The sequence below is a fragment of the Cetorhinus maximus genome, chromosome 30 (assembly GCF_964194155.1).
Source record: "Cetorhinus maximus chromosome 30, sCetMax3.hap1.1, whole genome shotgun sequence".
NCBI lineage: Eukaryota > Metazoa > Chordata > Chondrichthyes > Lamniformes > Cetorhinidae > Cetorhinus > Cetorhinus maximus.
This window is the reverse complement of record NC_135908.1, coordinates 21018415-21038553: the sequence shown is the minus strand read 5'-3', so window position 1 is coordinate 21038553 and position 20139 is coordinate 21018415. Positions and strand designations below refer to the sequence as shown.

The 20139-nt window shown below is 41.7% G+C and overlaps 1 protein-coding gene across 3 annotated transcripts in view; it reads left to right on the top strand.

Moving 5' to 3' along the window:
- Positions 1–20139, top strand: part of znf592 (zinc finger protein 592) — a 146156-nt gene that overhangs the window by 29878 nt on the left and 96139 nt on the right. For all 3 annotated transcript variants that reach the window (XM_078532576.1, XM_078532577.1, XM_078532578.1), the window contains one exon: positions 14394–14502. The gene's annotated coding sequence lies outside the window, so the exon portion shown is untranslated. The remainder of the gene's footprint in view (positions 1–14393; positions 14503–20139) is intronic.

The following is a 20139-nucleotide window of genomic DNA, read 5'->3' as shown; positions in this document are numbered from 1 at the left end:
CATTTTTCCAGATCATTGGGTTTGAATTTATACAGCATTGTGCAATACAGTATTAATGCAAGTCTATCAGCTATCCCAAAATGTGGAATAGTTGCTCCTTCTGTTAGAAATTGTAACCAGTTTATCCCTGAGAACAGCTAACAATTCAGCACATTTTGGAGGTGTCTTCACTGTTGCTTTTGGAAGCATGAGGAAGTTGGCAGTGAAGAGCATCTCATGTAACAGAAAATATATAGAAACCACAGTATGCGTACGCCATGAAGCCTGTGCCCCTGGAGGCTCTTCAACTGCAACTATTGACAGATCTCAATTCCCTGCCATTTCCCTGTTTCAAGTTCTATTTTTAGATACTTAACATTTAACTTTTCATTGTTTACCCTCTTAGAACTGTTCATATTCGTGAAAACTAGTCGGATTTTCCCTTGACCATCTTTTTTCCCAATGAAATAAGACCAAATTTTCAAGTTTTATAACCCTTCAATCCACCAATCCTAATGAATCTTTACCATCATCTTGAATCTTTGCTGTTCCCAATATTGTTCTCATAATGAGGTGACCAGAACTGCATTTCGTAGTTTAACTAATGTCATGTACAATGCAAAGTGATTTCCTTGTTTTTGTGTTCAGTGCCTATGTATATAAAACCCAAAATCATTTTTGCCTTTTCAAACAGCACTGCCACTTTTTAAAGGTCAAGATTTTAGATTTCTCTCTTATTCTGTTAAGAATCGTACTATTTAGGGTATACTTACGCTGTTCTATTTTCCTAAAATAGGCTACTTCCATCTAAATTGGACTGCATCTGCTTTTTAAATTGCTAATCTATTGGTAGCTTTGCATTCTTCCACACAATTTGCTCCAGCCCTAATTTGTATCAACAATCTTTGGTATCATTTCAAACCATTTGTTAAATAAAAGCTGACCCTGCAGAAATTTCAGAGATGCACCACTATCCATGCCTCACCAATGTGAAGAACATGAAATGGATAAGAAAAGTAAAGTTGGTCCCTTTTAGAGTCACAGTGCAAGAGAATCAAATCTTCCCAGAGCCTGTGCTTTTCTTGAGTAGAGTAAAAAGACCCAGCTCTCTAACCCCATCATGGTAACTGAAGGTTTTTAAGAGAGCAGTTGATCTGGAGGGCCATCTTTGAATCTTTTCAAGGGACTCGATATCACTCATCATTTAAGGGGATCAAAACTGACCAGTGTTCTAGCTGAGGCTTAACTGAGATCCTATACAAGGACCATATAGTGTTTTATGTTTTAGATTGTCCGAGAATATATTCAGAAGCTCTGTTTGTGTTTGTTATTGTCTCATGGCACAAGTTGTGGACTTTGAGATTCAAGCACTAAAACACGCTGGGCTCTATTCTGCTCAGTAACCTTGCATGGTATACGTATGTTTGGCATTAGTTCTACCCATACGTATAAACCTACATTAATCTATATTTAATGATATTGGCCAGATAAAGGCCTCATTCCGACATCGCTAGTTCTTCTGAAGCTAATGACCTGTTCAAGGACGCAAACTGCCAGAGCCCCTATGCAATTGGCCTCCAGTCTCAGGATGTGCCTATTTAAAGTAGTCCCTCGCAAAGCCAGGTGAAGTTACGCTTCCGTTATTAGCAGCTAAATATCAACTGTGTGCCAGATCTTAGACTCTTAAGTGAGCAGCACCACAGGAAATTAGCTAGTTTTTAATGGCTGTAGGAGGGGTTCAGGGCAAAGAAAAAGGGGAAGTGAAACCAGGGCAGGCTTAAACAACTGCTGGTTATTTGCTTCAATTGTAGGACTTCGTACTTTACAGATGCTAACCTTCAATCTACCACATACAAATTTCTGCGCTCTACTCAAGTAGATTTCCACATTTTCAACAGGCTAAGTGCTCATGGTTCAGGCTTGGTTGCTGTAAAATAAATCATTATTTTGACCAGATGGTCAATCAATCCAGTTTTCTTTTCTTGCATTTTTGTTAGGAAACTTATGGTCTCAAATAATGAGGTTTTTGGTGGGCACTCTGACATGACTTTTACAAATAGAAGGTCAGATTAGCCTTGTGCAAGTGAGAAAAATCAATGCTACAAATTCATAAGACGAGTAGAAGGTTCTAAAAGCTTTAAACCCTTGTTGGAATAGATTTTCAACACGGCTGTTTGAGTGTATGCAATAATGGCATGTCTGACTTGTACTATGATACATCTGTCCAAATTTGTGTAATATTTTTAAAAGGCTAGAGGTTTACATAGTGTGTAATTTAAAGTCAAAATGTGGGAGCGACCTGCATTAAAATGCAGGATATAATTTGGATTCTTGTACTAAAGAACAAACCTTTTCCAGCCAATCTCTTACGGTTATTTATGGATGTGGCCTTATTTCTGATAAATGCAGACGGCAAGATCAAAGTGTTACCAACATGAAAACATCACTTACCGTCTTTGTGCTATCTTCAGGTCAATGAGTTTCTAGTTTTGGGACAGAAAAATCTAGATGAACCACCTTCCCAGAAGGCACATCTGCCTACAAGCCAATTCTCCCTGATTTCATACAATATGATATACGTTTGAATGGTTTTAAAATGAGAGCCTGCAAACATACTGGTGTCTTCCATCAGGAAGTGTAGGCAGAAAAGATGACTTAAAATGGGTGAGAGATGAAAATAAATGAGCAACTCGAGCCTCTCCATGACTAACAGATCACTATACACCTCACACATTAGATTGGAGAATATGCTCTTGATTATGTTATCTAGTACACAATTATTCTGCTAAATTACAACTGTGCATAAGTTGATGTGTCCTTTTTAAGCTCATATGGTGCAGTTGCTGTACTTGCTGGGCCCGTTAGAAGCTGATTGCGGAAATCCTCGGGTCATTCAGTGACTTTTTTCCATTTTAATGCACCCCACCCCGCCTCAGAAACATGAGAGGAATTTGTGTGCAATCTTGTGTAACTGATGTATCTCAGTACTATTATTTATGTATGTGATTGAATCCACCATTATGGAATACATCATACCACAATCCAATCTTTTATTTTTAATTTATTCACTTCTCTCTTTTTGCAGTTTTCAGGAAGTGTTTCTCAATGCCCAGTTTCACATTTTTTTATTTCTTTGAGGTGTGACTGTTGCTGGCAAGGTCAGTTTTTGTCCAATCCTAATTGTGCTTGAGGAGGTAGTGGTGAACCACCATCTTGAACAACTGCTGTTTATGTGGCTTAGATACGTCAACAATGCTGTTAGGTGGGGCATTCCAGGATTTTGACCCATGATGAAGGAACAGCGATATAGATCCATGTCAGATTAGTGTGAGATTTAGAGGGGAAATTGCAGGTTATGATATTTCCACGCGCCTGCTGCCCCTATTCTTCTGTGGTTTGGAAGGTGATGTTGAAGAAGCCTTGATGAGTAGCTGCAGTGCATCTTGTAAATGGTACAAACTGAGAAGTTACACTGAGATGATGGCTCCCATTTGTATGTTGGTTTAAAATTTTATTATTGCAATACTTGCCATTTAGTTGTCGCCTAGGATTGCCAGCTCTGAATGGCTGTATACATGGAGGTTTCATCAGTTGGCTGGCTGCTTTGAACAACACCATCCCCACACGCCTCCATTTGTCCATCCTCTGGCAAACTGTCTTCCCACCCAAATTGGAAAGGAAACAAAATCTTTATTACTCAATTAGATGATCCTTGGCTGAGTGAAACAGTCTAATTTGCTGATCTCCCATTTTATTATAACTAATATATTAAAGTGTTCAAAGAAATTGGGGAAAAAAATTATTTAATGCCCCAAGATTTTTCTCCCTGGTTGACCACAACTCTATCCTGGAGATTGATCTTCAATCCCTGGAGACACCAAGATAATTCCGGTGGTGGGGGGGCTGTTGGCAAACCTACCTTGCCCTATCCAGTGCAACTGGAGGTCTAAATGGTAACCAGATTTAGTGGTGAGAGCCTGCACCTCTGCAGGTCAAGAATACAAAAGACAACAAAAAGCAAACCACCAAGTGACTGGATTATATAATACATGAACTTGAATCCTGACTAGGCTAAGTTAGCTCACCTCTCTTGATGTGATTTTTTTTTCAGTAAATTGTTCAATCTTGTATAAGTCATGCCTTCAATGATATGTTGGATTGCATTATAAGAGGAATGCTTGTTCAGGCATTTCTGAAATAAGGTATTACAGCACTGCCTTTTACAGATGAAGGACTTTCTTGGGGATCCAGTCAGCTGCACCCACTTGGGCATTGGGATAACCAAGCAGATAGGATGTTCAGTGCCCCACCACGCTCCCCCACCCCAATCCTTCCCCAGAGTTTTCAATCCCCACTCCAACCTCCATTCCCTAGCTACTAACTCCATTCCTCTCCATGACAATAGCTTGAGATTAAGCCAGTCTGTTTGCGACCTTGGTGTCACATTTGATCCCGAGATGAGCTTCCAACTTGTATTTGTGCCATCACTAAGACCGCCTATTTCCACCTCCATAACATTGCCCATCTCAGCTCATCTGCTGCTGAAACCCTCATTGTTACCCCTAGACTCAACTATTCCAACAAATCCCTAGCTTGTTCCCCACATTCAACCTTCTGTAAACTTAAGGTCATCCAAACTCTGTTACCCATCTCTCAACTCACACCAAGCCCAGTTCCCCTATCACCCTGTGCTCACTGGCATACACTGGCTCCCAGCCAAGCAACTTTTGATTTTTAAAATTCCCATCCTTGTTATCAAACTCCTGATGGCCCCCCCCCATCTCTCTCTGATTTCCACCAGCCCCACAACCCTCTGAGACCTCTGGACTTCTCCAAAATCTGGCCTTTTGTGCATCCTTGATTTTAATTGTTCCAGCGTTGGTTGAGGTACCTTCAGTTGCCTCAACCAAAGGCCTGGGAAACCCTTCCTACATCTCTCCATCTCTCTACCTAGCTTTTCTCCTTTAAGGCACTCCTTAAAATCTACCTCTTTGGCCAAGCTTTTAACATATCTCCTTATGTGGCTCAGTGTCATGATTTTATTTATAATGCTTCTGTGAAGTGCCTTGGGCCATTTCATTACGTTAAAGGAGCTAGATAAATATAATTTGTTGCTGTTGTTGAATTCTGTATCATGGATTTATGTAATTAAAGAGGGATGCTCAAAGGTACTGATTGGAGGATCCTAGGAGTAGCTGTTCCAGCTACTTGATAACGATAACTTGAGGTCCTGTGATTGCTAACATCAGCTGCCTGGAGAGACCACCCTGAGAAGGGACAAAGAACATTTAGTCATTTTTGCTTTTTTTTAATCGTTTCTAAGTTCTAATGCGGTTAAATTTCTTGTGCATGGGATATGTTTCCAAACAGTTCTCCTTGATGATTCAGATATGCAACAGGATGTTGTCCTCTGGCCCATGTGTGGCATCTAGGACCAAACTGAGAGGGAGATTTGTGGCAAAAAGGGACAATGTCAGGAGGAAGAGTGAATGCTGTGGCCTGTAAAGGCCTCAGTACGATGGGGCATAAATCAGCCTCATGGGGGACACTTCCCTTCCACCAAAGGCCCTGCCTTAAGGATGTGGATTAAGCATTTTATGTTGATGTTGCCCATTATGTTGCTGAGAGGAGTACTTGCCAACCTAGCTTAAAGACATACTTGTCGTATACCCAAGGACCAACTAGTGACTCTCCTCTTGGTTGGGGTGGCTCCAAGGTGATATGCCTCCATGAATCAAGTTTGTGGCTTAAAGCAAAATACTGTGGATGCTGGAAATCTGAAATGAAAACAGAAAATGCTGGATAAACTCAGCAGGTCTGACAGCATCTGTGGAGAGAAAAACAGAGTTAACGTTTCAAGTCTGTTTGGCTCTGAAGAAGAGTCATACAAACTCGAAACATTAACTCTGTTTTTCAGTTCTTGGTGGTTTACTTTCTAATCCAATATCTGAACTAGGCAGGTCAGTAGAAATCCGGGGCAATGTTGATGATTTAACTAGCCAGCATGGCACAGCAATGAAACCTATAGGGGTAAGCCTGTCACTCAAACCAGGAATCTTCCTATCTCGCTCCAGATATCCCTGTGAGGCACTGAGCTAATGACCATGTGATCCTAGCTGGGCAAGCAGCAGAAAGCTTGCCAATACCCTGATCAAGTAAGCTGTGCAGTTTTCACTGGTTAAACTCCCAACAGTGCCTGGTGCATACTTAGACCCCAAGGCTATGCGTAAGCTTACTCAATTTAATTAAGTCACATGAGCCCCTTTGGGAAGAAAGTGAGCACTTCATAGAGGGCAGACAAAACCTCTGTGTGGATTTCCCTGTAACTTATTCTGGGCACTTAGAAGCATGTTGATTGGATCCTTTACCTGTCAGTCACCTGACTGACCAATAAAAGCATTTATTTGGATTACAACTTAATGGGCTTTATTATTATTTGGCATTGGGTTGGATGCTTAGAGATGTCCAGCTGTGGGAACCTATTTTGTGATTCGCTGCACATCATGGTTTATAACTTGAGTGGGACATCATGGAATGCTGTCATCTAAAATTTTAAACTGTTTTTAAAAATTTTTAAGGAAATTGTCATTACTATATAACGAAGATTCTATTTTTATAATTGCAAAGGTAAGTCTAAAGGGAGAACACTTGAATTTTTTTAAAAATAGCCAGCCTCTATGGTATTGCTTGCTATGAATCAAAGGATATGCAAACAGAAGGTAATACAAGGTATTATATGTAGTAGCTCTGACTCAGAAGTTTGTGTACTCAAGCCCCGCTCCAGATATTTGAGTCCATAAACCTAAGCTGCCACTTCATTGCAGTGCTGAGGAAATGCTGCATTGTTGGTGATGTCCTCCATGAAATGTTAAACCAAGGACCCCTTCTGTTCCAGTGCCTCTATTTTGAAGAGGAGTTCTTCCTTTACTGTGTGATTGCTCTTTTTGTGGACTGTTGAACTACCAGCTCCTGATAGACACAGCTTATTTGAAAAATAGGAACAGCCTTATGGATTGGGCAGGTTTTCTGTGGACTTCTGCTGACTGCAAAAGACCCAGGTGTCCTGTACTGGTTGCCATCCACTCCGCTAACCTCAGTATAAAAGCAAGCTCTGTCTCCTCTCACTCTTGTTCCTTGTGTCTGTATTTCGCTATGCTTATCTCCTTTATATTTTTGTAACTATTTTTCCCTCAGTTCTCCCTTGTATGTATGGCATGATTATTTACTCATGTATCCTGTTTTTGTTTTACTTTTGCTCAGGATATAAAAGCAAGGCATTAGCCAATATGTAGTGGGTTGGAGGTGGGTAGGTGTGCAAGATGAGAGAGAAACTGGGTTATTAGGGTTTAGTCTTCAAGCCAGAAGGAAATAAGGGAATGCTTAATGTCTAGGTTTGATATATGCGGTGGGCAGGAGCTGGGGGCTAATGAGCTCCCTATGGTTAGGCCAGGATTTCAGAATGTGGTGGACAAGCTTCGGCCTGACTTGACAGGGCGATGGTTGGGAGTGAGGCTGTGATCAAGTAGAATTTTAGAGGGCTGAAACAACAAGCGAATAAGATGAAGCTCAGTCTGGTTGGAGATGGATATAATTGCAGTGTTATACTAGAGTTAATGTGAAGATCAGAACAGCCCCTTATGATTTCAGGAGCATTGCCTGTTTGGGTTTAATTGAATTTCTATAATTAAATGAACAATTTAAATTTAGTTGGCAACATGCCATTATATATTTGTGGTTTTCATTCCAAAGTACCCTGATGGCTTACTGACATGCAAAACAATAGCATCATAATCCTGAGCAGCAATTGATGCACAACATTTTGCAAATTAAGAAAATTTGCTTTGCACGGTCTTCAGCTTTCTTAGGCAGAAATTAATGGCGCAATCATTTTTAGAGACCCTTGCATGTAAATATCAAATATATAAAGATAATCCTGAGATCTAAGAGAACTCTTGTTTGAGACGCAATTCTGGGCCACCACAACGGGTTGAGGAACACTTGCTGTATAGGTTGAGCTGAGAGTATTTGATCTGTGTAGAGGTGGAATAAATACTAAATAAATTTCAGGTGAGGATTTGCTTAAGCATTGCATAAGGCTGCAATGAAACGTTATATTTGAGTATAATTGGAAATATATAAGTTCAAGTGAGGAACCTGCAAAAGTACAGGGTCATATTGGTGCAGAATCAAAGTCTTCCAAGACAATCAGATTGAGGATGTAATAAAATTAACATCAACACTGTATTGAAAACCAGATCTTTTAAATAAGAACAAGTAAATAAAGAAACTGCCTGGATGGAATGCATTTAAGAATTCTTCTGAAATTCATGAACGAGCTGGGGAAGATATTGGGGATTCATTGGAGAAAGGAATAGAGACAAACTCTAGAAGCCTTATTTAAAAAAGGGATGTTTTGGGGATCTGGAGAGCAGTTAGTGTCTCATCAGTTCCAGGGAATATTCTAGAATCAAATATCAAGGATAAAATAAAGATTTTTATATATAAAAAATATTAGCTTGTCAGACTGGTGAAATGCAGAGAAATCTGCAGCAATGCATTTGGGTAGGAAGAATGAGGAGGGGTGCAAGTGAGTCGAGGGTTATGAGGGCGTGGGCAGGAAAGTGGAGTTAGGCCACAATCGGATCAGCCAAGATCTTATTGAATGCTGGAGCAGGCTCAATGGGCTGAATGGCCCACTCCTGCTCCCATTTGACCTTATGATGTACTTTTGAAGTGTAGTCACTGTTAAAACGTGGAAACGCAGGAGCCAACTTTCTCTCAGCAAGCTCCCACAAACATCAATGTGATAATGATTAGATAATCTATTTTTGTGATGTTCGTTATAGGATAAGTATTAGTCAGGACACCAGGGATAACTCCCCACTCTTCATTGCAATAGTTCTGTGGGATTTTTTACATGCACCTGAGAGAGCAGAGGGGCCTCAGTTCAACATCTCATCTGAAAGATGCAAGGTAGTGGAAAGCTTAGAGGGGAATAAACTTATTGGTTAAGGGAAGTCATGCCAGACTAATGTAAATTTTTTTCATGGAATTATAAAAGAATAATGTAAATGTGATAGACTAGAATTTTAGAAAGGTTTTTGATCAGGTGTCTAGAAAACAAGTTCATAGTATTAGTGGGAGTGTGTTGAGATTGATTGGGTTATGAATGGGAAGTATTGGGGTGTGTAGACTGGAGTCCTGCTGGGTTTAGCATTGAGTTTGATGTTTTAACATTTTCATAAATTATCTGAAAGAAAATACCAGTAGCTTCATCTCAAAAGATTGAAGATGACACAGTAACAGGAGTGGAAGTTCAGGCAGGCTTTATGGGAAGTTGAACTATATGCAAAGATGGGTGAATGAATTGACAGCTGCAGTAGATGAAGTCATGCACATAGGGTGGAAAGGGCAGAAGGATTACAGGATTAGTGGGAAAATACTGAACAAGATGTATCAGGAAAACAGTCTGTGTATCTTAGTTAATTAAGTAAATGTTTGGTGTCTGTCAATAAAGCTGATCTATGTACAAAAAGAGGAATGCAGAATAGATCAAAGGAAGTAATGCTGTCATTGTAAAGAGAGTTGGTCTTTTAGAATCTGCTGCCAGGTTTCCTGACTCTGCTTCTACCCAGCGCCTAAAGGAGAATGGTGCCAGATGGACCTGTAAGCAGAGAGAGCAACAATAAGGAGGCTGGTACGGTGCTGCTTTCCTGAACCCAGTTTTGCTAGGAAGAGTTGTTAAATAAATCTTGCATAGAGTATACACATCCTGTCCACAAACCTTAACTTCTGTTGTATTCATTTTTGTCAGCATTTCCTGTCATATATTGTCAAGTTAATTTTGCCCACAACTGTCATAGTGTAGTTGTGGACGCTTGTCACTGGACAACTTTAGAGCAAGTTTCTGAAGTTGTTCTCCCAACTCCATTGTCATCTTGTGCATTAAAAAAAAACTTGGAATTATCAGCTAACCGTAGACACTGCCACAGTCAGTTTGCTAGTAATATATAAAGCACACAATGCAAAGTTGTTGTTCCCATTGACTACTGCACAGGAAAGGACCTGCTGCATTTGTGCAGATATCCTGCTGTCCTGTTTCTAAGCACAATTAATCAAATAGGTTCACCACACAGCACAAGGATAATATCTTTCTGGTAAAAATGATAGTCTGTTTCCTGTCTCTGGGAATTGGGCACAGTTGAACATGGCTAGACCGTGAGATTGCACCTGTCGTGTGGCTGCTTAATAATCACAATCCTTTATTTGATGCAGTGTATGTCAGGGACAATGAAGGCCTGGAAGCTTGTTTTCTCTAGTCTTCAAATGAAAACAAATTTTTGCAGCATATTGTCTTTTAATTCAAAATCATTTAATTCAAGTTAGCTGATCATTCAAATTTTTTTACCAAAAATCCTTATTTATTTGATAGTAGAGAACTTGAGTATTGTTGGAAAAAAGAGACGTGTTGTTGAAGCTTTTCGTTATTGCACTCATCAGGATAGCTCGCAAGAAATTACCAGCAGTAACGGGGGATGTATATGTAAAATAAATTGTTTATAAAGGACATAGGCAGGCTGGTGAAATAGACAGACATATTGCAGAGGACATTTCATACAGAGAAATATGGAATGATGCATTTTCAAGGAAGAATGAGGAAAGATGATCACTAGATTTAGTGATGTGTAATGAGGTAGATTTGATAAGGGAGCTTAAGGTGAAGGAACCCTTAGGAGGAAGTGACCATAATATGATAGAATTTACCCTGCAATTTGAGAGGTAAAAGCTGGAATCAGATGTAACGGTATTACAGTTGAATAAAGGCAACTACAGAGGCATGAGGGAGGAGCTGGCCAGAATTGACTGGGAGATGAGCCTAGCAGGAAAGACAGTGGAGCAGCAGTGGCAGGAGTTTCTGGGAGTAATTTGAGAGACACAGCAAAAAGAGTAATTTGGGAGACACAGCAAAAATTTATCCCTAGGAAGAAGCATACTAAAGGGAGGACGAGGCAGTCATGGCTGACAAGGGAAGTCAGGGACAGCATAAAAGCTAAAGAGAAAGCATACAATGTGGCGAAGAGCAGTGGGAAGCCAGGGGATTGGGAAGCCTACAAAGACCAACAGAGGACAACTAAAAAAGAAATAAGGAGGGAGAAGATTAAATATGAGGGTAAACTAGCCAGTAATATAAAAGAAGATTGCAAGAGTTTTTTTTAGATGTATGAAGGGTAAGAGAGAGGCAAAAGTGGACATTGGGCTGCTGGAAAATGACGCTAGAGAAGTAGTAGTGGGGAACAAAGAAATGGCGGAGGAACTGAATAGGTACTTTGCATCAGTCTTCACAGTGGAAGACACGAGTAACATCCCCAAAGTTCAAGAGAGTCGGGGGGCAGAGGTGTGTATGGTGGCCATTACCAAGGAGAAGGTGCTAGGAAAACTGAAAGGTCTGAAGGTGGATAAATCACCTGACCAGATGGATTACACCCCAGAGTTCTGAAGGAGATAGCTGAAGAGATAGTGGAGGCGTTAGTGGTGATCTTTCAGGAATCACTGGAGTCAGGGAGGGTCCCAGAGGACTGGAAAATCGCTAATGTAACCCCCCTGTTTAAGAAGGGGGTGAGGCAAAAGACAGGAAATTACAGGCCGATTAGCCTGACCTCGGTCGTTGGTAAGATTTTAGAGTCCATTATTAAGGATGAGATTTCAGAATACTTGGAAGTGCATGGTAAAATAGGGCAAAGTCAGCATGGTTTCATCAAGGGGAGGTCATGCCTGACAAATCTGTTAGAATTCTTTGAGGTAACGAGCAGGTTAGACAGAGGAGAGCCAATGGATGTTATCTACTTGGACTTCCAGAAGGCCTTTGACAAGGTGCCACACAGGAGGCTGCTCAGTAGGATAAGAGCCCATGGTGTTAGAGGCAAGGCATGGATAGAATATTGGCTGTCTGTCAGGAGGCAGAGAGTGGGGATAAGGGGGTCCTTCTCAGGATGGCGGCCGATGACTAGTGGAGTTCCTCAGGGGTCAGTGTTGGGACCACAACTTTTCACTTTATACATTAATGATCTAGATGAAGGAACTGAGTGCATCCTGGCTAAGTTTGCAGATGATACAAAGATAGGTGGAGGGACAGGTAGTGTTGAGGAGGTGGGGAGGCTGCAGAAGTATTTGGACAGGTTAGGAGAATGGGCAAAGAAGTGGCAGATGGACTACAACGTGGGGAAGTGTGAGGTCATGCACTTTGGTAGGAAGAATAGAGGCATAGACTATTTTCTAAATGGGGAGAGAATTCAGACATCTGGGGTGCAAAGGGACTTGGGAGTCCTAGTCCAGGATTCTCTTAAGGTTAACTTGCAGGTTGAGTCGGTAGTTAGGAAGGCAAATGCAATGTTGGCATTTATTTCGAGAGGACTAGAATATAAAAGCAGGGATGTACTGCTGAGGCTTTATAAGGCTCTGGTCAGACCACATTTAGAATATTGTGAGCAATTTTGGGCCCCATATCTCAAGAAGGATGTGCTGGCCCTGGAGAGGGTCCAGAGGAGGTTCATGAGAATGATCCCAGGAATGAAAGGCTTAACATATGAGGAACGTTTGAGGACTCTGGGTCTGTACTCGATGGAGTTTAGAAGGATATGGGGGGATCTGACTGAAACTTACAGAATACTGAAAGGCCTGGATAGAGTGGATGTGGGGAAGATGTTTCCATTAGTAGGAGAGGCTAGGACCCGAGGGCACAGCTTCAGAGTAAAGGGAAGACCTTTTAGAACAGAGATGAGGAGAAACTTCTTTAGCCAGAGAGTGGTGAATCTATGGAATTCATTGCCACAGAAGGCTGTGGAGGCCAGGTCATTGAGTGTATTTAAGACTGAGATGGATAGGTTCTTGATTGGTAAGGGGATCAAAGGTTACGGGGAGAAGGCGGGAGAATGGGGTTGAGAAACTTATCAGCCATGATTGAATGGCGGAGCAGACTCGATGGGCCGAATGGCCTAATTTCTGCTCCTTTGTCTTATGGTCTAAACTAAATGGTATAATTTTAATGGGTACAAGAACAGAGACCTGGAGGTTCTATACACAAACCTTAGATGGTGCCAGGATAAGTCGATAAGGTTGTTTAATAAAGCTCACGGGTTCCTTGGCTTTAAAAAAAAGACATAGAATACAAAAGCAAGGAAATTATGGTAAACCTTTATAAATCACTGGTTAAACTGGTCAGCTGGAGTACTGTATCTAATCTGAGCACCACAATTTGGAAGGATGTCAAGACCTTGGTGACCTGATCAATACCTATCCCTCAATCAACGTCATTAGAACAGATTATCTTATCATTACTACATTGCTGTTTGTAGGAGTTTGCTGTGTTCAAATTGACTGCCACATTTCCTAAATTGCAACAGCGACTACACTTCAGATGCTGCATTGACTGTAAAGCGCTTTGAGGTGTCCTCAAGTCATGAAAGTTGTTATATAGATGCAAGCCTTTTTTTTAGAAGGGGGTTCAGAGTAAATTTATTAGAATCATACCAGGTATCAAGGACTTCAATTATGTCAAGAGACTAGAGAAGCTGGGATTGCTGCTCAGAGCAAAGAACTTTTTAATAGAGGTGTTCAATATATATATATATATTATATATACTGATAGAGTAGATGGGGAGAGAGAGTTTCCACCGGGGGGAGATGAGCATTTTTTATGTAGTGAATTATAATCTGGAATAGATAAGTTTGGTAAAAGCAGATTCAGTGATGAGCTTCAAAAGGAAATTGGATATTTGCTTGAAAAAGATAAAATTTGCAGGGCTGTCGGGAAACAGCAATGGAGTTGGACTAATTGGATAGCTCTTTCAAAGAGCTGGCACAGGATTGATGGATCAGATGGCCTCTTGCTGTGCTCTATGATTCTATGTAGTTTCCATTTGTTTATTTTATGGAACTTTCCAATTAGAGCTCTGTTACACTTGACCTTGTGGCTGAGATTTCCTGTGTGGGACTATGCCTTTTATAATTATCTACACCACGGGCATAATGACCTTAGCAGACTTTGTAAAAGGATTGTAGTGAATAATCATTTTGTGAAATAATGTACTCTGTTACAAATGTAGAACACATAGTGTACAATCCTCTTACTGGCCTGTTGCTCTAAAGGAAAATGTTTAATCACAGCCTGAGACAGCATAGGAGCCTTGCAATTCTGCTGATTTGCTACACAATAAATACTATTTTTTGAGGTTAATTTGCACCTAAAGTACAATCTCTGGTAAAGTGTAAAAAAAACTGTCAATATATAGATGAAGTATGTGAGCTGACCTTTGAAGTTGACATGGCTTTAACATAAATTAACTGACTTAATAGTTATTAAATGCTTGAAGTTGAATAATTTTATTAATACAGTAAAATAATTGCATTGTTTCTAGACTGCCCAAGGAACAGACGTAATCAGCTGGCACCCTTGTCGCTGCAGCTGATCTGCAGAAAGGTGGCTGAACTCCGTGTTCCAGAGCATCTGTAACAAAGAAAGCTTTTGTAAGTTGACCTTGTATTTTTTAACCAATGAACGTGGAATGTATTATTAAATTACAACCATCAATTTTACTCATTGGCAACTCTCATATATCTGAGTCCGAAGTTTAAAGGTTCAAACATTGCAGGACTTGAGTTTATGATCTAGGCTGACATTACGATGCAGGACTGAGGGAGTTGCACTGTCAGAAGCATCATGTTCCAGATGAGAAATCAGGCCAAAATCCTGTCAGCCCACTGAAGAAAGATCCCATGGTACTAATCAAAGAAGAGCAGAAGCGTTCTCGGTGTCCTAGCCGACATTCTACCCACCAAACAGATCAAAATAGATTAACCGGTTATTGCCTTAATACTGATGGACATTGCTGCACACAAGTTGGATGTCTTAGCAATTTATTAGCTGAGAGGTGCTTTAAGTCATAGTCACAATGTGCACTACATATATACATGCAAATTTGTTTTTCTTAAAAACATATTCTTTCCAAGTAACCATTTTAAAACTTTTGAACCATATGTACTCCATGTATACACACCATTGTTTCCCATTTCTGTCATCATGCCCTTGTCTTTCCCTTCCTGGTGTCTCATAGCCCCTTTTTTCCCTCATCTTTCTTCTTCCCCCTTCCATTTTCTCTCTTACCTTTCTTTGTTCTTCCAACATCATAAACAGTAATTTTAGCACTGTTCATTACCAGAACAAGTTTTTTTTTTTCGGAAACACAGTTAACTTTCTACATGAATGTTGTGGCCCTCTGGATGCAATCAAGAATCAAAAATTGAGGAATACTAAAAGAGCTATGCAGAGTTTAATATTTCCACTTCAATGAGCAGAATATGATTGGAAAGTACTTTTGCAGTGCATTAAACTTTATTTTCAAAGCTGCATTACTTACTTATTTTCACAAATAGACCCCAGTGTCAATTGGAGATTCAAACCGTTCTGGCCTGGGAGGCATTAATTTCAAGTTAAACTACCCTTGCACACTCAAGGCTTCCTTTGCAGGATGCCTTGAACTGTATTCTGCATATTGAGTTGAAAATCCCTTCCAGGCCTTGCATACCTTGAAAATTAGTGCCTTTTGGAACTGAATGCATACCTGGGAGTTTGGTGAGTGGGCGAGTTAGGTGAGGAGCGGAAGGAGGTGTTCCTTTCCTTTTGCTTTTTCTAACTTTTTCACCCTGTAGGAATTGGTTCTTACTCTACTACAAGGAAAGAAGCTAACTGTTTGGTGAGTATCTTGTGTAAGTGGTAAGGTCTATTCTATTTCTACAGTTTAATATACTGGTGATAAGTTTAATAAAATATATTTAAAAAAAGGAAAATGAACAATTGAATGACATAATTAAGCAGTTAATTAAAACACATTAAAGATGGTAAGATAGGTGATGTGTCATGGCTGCAGTATGTGGGAGTTCCTGGATGGCGCTGTGATCCAAGGCAAATACATCTGCAAGGGCCCTTCTCAAGGGCATTTAGGGATGGGCAATAAATGCTGGCCTAGCCAGCAATGCCCACATCCCATAAATGAATTTAAAAAGTAAGTGTTTGAAGTTTGAGGAGCTTCAACTCAGAGTCATTGAGCTCGAGGCGGAGCTGCAGAGACTGCAAAACATCAGGGAGGGAAAAGTTACCTGGATGCTTTGTATCAGGAGGCAGTTACTCCCCTTTTGATAGGGTCTTCTGATTTGGTAAGTGATTAAGGACAGGAGGGTGTGACTGAGTGAGGCAGGTAAGGGGACCCCAGAGGGCAGGAGTTCGGGAGCCTTAGTCTTTGTAGTTGTCCAATAGGTTTGAGGCTGTCAACTAGTTTGGATGAGAGTGGGGGCTGCAGGGTGGGTGAACTGACTGTCTATGGCACCGTGATACAGAAAGCCATTCAAGTGGGGAGAGCAAAAAGGGATGTAGTGCTAGTAGGGGATAGTATAGGGAGGAGGATTGACACTGTCCTCTGCAGCAAAGAGCGAGAGTCCAGACAACTGTCTGACCTGCTTAGTGCCAGGGGTCAGGACCTCTGCTCAGGGCTGGAGAGGAACTTGCAGTGGGAAGAGGAGGTTCCAGTCACCATGATCCTTGTAGGTACCAATGACATAGGTAGAACTAGGAAAGAGTTTCTGTATAGCCAGTATGAGGAGCTAGGCACTAAATTGAAAAGAACCTCAAAGGTAGTAATCTCTGGATTATTACCTGAGCTACATGAAAATTGGCATAAGGTACATAAAGTTCGAGAAATGAATGCATGGCTCAAAGACTGGGAGACGTGGTTCTAGTCCGTGCAGCACTGACCCCGGTACTGGGGAAAGTGGGGGCTGTATCGTTGGGATGGTCTACACCTGAACCGTGCTGGGACCAGTATTCTAGCAAACATATAACTTGGGAAGTAGAGAGGCTTTTAAACTAAATAATGGGGGTTGTGGAGATGAAGTCCCATCTTCATATTGAGGATACCCTCCATTGTGTTGTGTTGGTAGCACTACCACTGTGCTAAGTCAATTTTGAGCAGATCTAGCAACTCTAGACTGGGCATCCGTGAGGCGCTGTGGGCCATCAGCAGCAGAATTGTACTCGAACACAATCTGTAACATCATGCCCGGCATATCCCCCACTCTACCATTACCATTAAGCCAGGGCATCAACCCTGGTTCAATGAAGAGTGCAGGAGGACATGCCAGGAGCAGCACCAGGCACACCTAAAAATGAGGTGTCAATCTGGTGAAGCTATAACACAGAACTACTACTTATGTGCCTGTCAGCATAAGTAGCAAGTCATAGACAGAACTAAACGATGTTACAACCAACAGATCAGACCTAAGTTCTGCAGTCCTGCCACATCCGCTCGTGAATGGTGGTGGACAATTAAATAACTCAACGGAGGAGGAGGCTCCACAAATATCCCCATCCTCAATGATGGGGAAGCCCAACACATCAGTGCAAAACATAAGGCTGAAGCATTTGTTACAATCATCAGCCAGAAGTGCCGAGTGACTGATCCATCTTGGCCTCCTCCAGAGGTCCCCAGCATCACAAATGCCAGCCTTTAGTCAATCCATTTCACACCACATGATATCAAGAAACAGCTGAAGGCACTGAATACTGCAAAGGCTATGGACCCTGACAATATTACAGCAATAGTACTGAAGACTTGTGCTCCAGAACTTGCCGCGGCCCTAGCCAAGCTGTTCCAGTCCGGCTACAACACTGGTATCTACCCAGCTATGTGGAAGGTTGCCCAGGTATGCCGTGTACACAAAAAGCAGGACAAATACAACCGAGCAAATTACTGCCCCATCAGTCTACTCTCAATCATCAGTAAAATCGTGGAAGGGGTCACCAACAGTGATATCAAGCGGCACTTGCGTAGCAATAACCTGCTCACTGACCCCCAGTTTGGGTTCTGCCAGGGCCACTCAGCTCCTGACCTCATTACAGGCTTGGTTCAAACATGGACAAAAGAGCTGAGCTCCTGAGGTGAGGTGAGAGTGACTGCCCTTGACATCAAGGCAGCATTTGACCTAGTGTGGCATCAAGGAGCCCTAGCAAAACTGGAGTCAATGTGAATCGGGGGGGAAAACTCTCCACTGGTTGGAGTCATACCTAGTACAAAGGGAGATGGTTGTGATTGTTGGAGGTCAGTCATCTCAGTTCTAGGACATCACTGCAGGAGTTCCTCAGGGTAGTGTCTTAGGCCCAACCATCTTGAGCTGTTTCATCTATGACCTTCCTTCCATCATAAGGTCAGAAGTGGGGATGTTCGCTGATGATTGCACAATGTTCAGCGCCATTCACGATGACTTAGTGAAGCAGTCCATGTCCAAATGCAGCAAGACCTGGGCAGCATCCAGGCTTGGGCTGACAAGTGGCAAGTAACATTTGCACCACACAAGTGCCAGGCAATGAGCATCTCCACAAAGAGAGAATCTAACCATTTCCCCTTGACGTTCAATGGCATTATCATCACAGAATCCCCCACTATCAACGTCCTGGGGTTACCATTGATCAGAAACTGAACTGGACTATGCATATAAATACTGTGGCTACAAGAGCAGGTCAGAGGCCAGGAATCCTGTGGCGAGTAACTCACCTCCTGACTCCCCAAAGCCTGTCCATCATCTACAAGGCACAGGTCAGGAGTGCGTTGGAATACTCCCCACTTACCTGGATGAGTGAAGCTCCCACAACACTTGGAAGTTTGCCATTGTCCAGGATAAAGCAGCCCGCTTGATTGGCACCACATCCACAACTATTCACTCCCTCCACTGCCGACGTACAGTGGCAGCAGTGTGTGCCATCTACAAGATGTACTGCAGGAACTCGCCAAGGCTCCTTAGACAACACCTTCCAAACCAACAACCATTACCAACCAGAAGGACAAGGGCAGCAGATGGACGGGAACACTACCACCCTCCAAGTCACTCACTATCCTGACTTGGAAATATTTCGCTGTTCCTTCACTGTCGCCGGGTCAAAATCCTGAAACTCCATTCCTTCCTAACAGCGTTGTGGGTGCACCTACGCCACATGGACTGCAGCGGTTCAAGAAGGTCTTCTCAAGGGCGTCTCGGGATGGGCAATAAATGCTGGCCCAGCCAGAAAATCCCACACCCCAAGAACGAATAAGAAAAAAATAACAGATGTGGTGCGACCGCATTGGAGTGCAATGTACCGTATTGGTCTCCTTATTTAAGGAAGGATGTAAATGCATTGGAAGCAGTTCAGAGAAGGTTTACTAGACTAATACCTGGAATGTTCAGGTTGTCTTACGAGGAAAAGTTGACAAGTTAGGCATGTATCTGCTGGAGTTTAGAGGAGCAAGAGACGACTTAATTGAAACATATAAGATCCTAAGAGGTCTTCACAAGATGGATGTGAAGAGGATGGTTCCTTTTGTGGAAGAATCTAAACTAAGGATTTAAAAATAAGGGGCCTCCCATTTAAGACAGAAGTGAGAATTTTTTTCTGAGGGTTGAGTCTTTGGAATTCGTCCTCAGAGGCCGTGGAAGCAGAGTCCTTGAACGTTTCTAAGGCAGAGTTAGATAGATTCTTCATAAGAGGTGAAATGTTATCGGGGATAGGTGAGAATGTGGAGTTGAAGTTACAATCAGATCATCTATAATAAATGGCAGAGCAGGCTTGAGGAAACGAGTGACCTACTCCTAATTGGTAAGTTCGCGTGAAGGTTCTTAAATCCCATTTTTAATTACATTGAAGTAAGTGCAGATTTCTGCCATATACTTCATTCAGCATGTGAGCAGGTTGTTAGAACCCAAGCCATTTTTGGCCTCTCTTTGTGAGCTAATGTGATATTTGAATTGTGAATATTGATGACATCGTTGGAGAAAATTGTCTGGAAGTGTTGGCTGGACAGTTTATGGGTGGTGGTTGGGGGAGAGGATGAGCAGAATTACTAACAGTGGAGGACTAGCAATTAGTTCAGCGGTTCTTCAGCTTTGAACATGTTAATTTGGCCTCCTTTCGCGATGAGGTCAGGAACTCCAAGCTACTTAATATGCCAGCCTATTTCAATGATTTATTATTCAAACAAAAATATTCAAAAATCCTTCCAGTGCAAATATGGACATTAGTTCAGCGGTTCTTCAGTATTTATCTCACTTTCATGACAGGTCGGTAACTGCTATCCATTT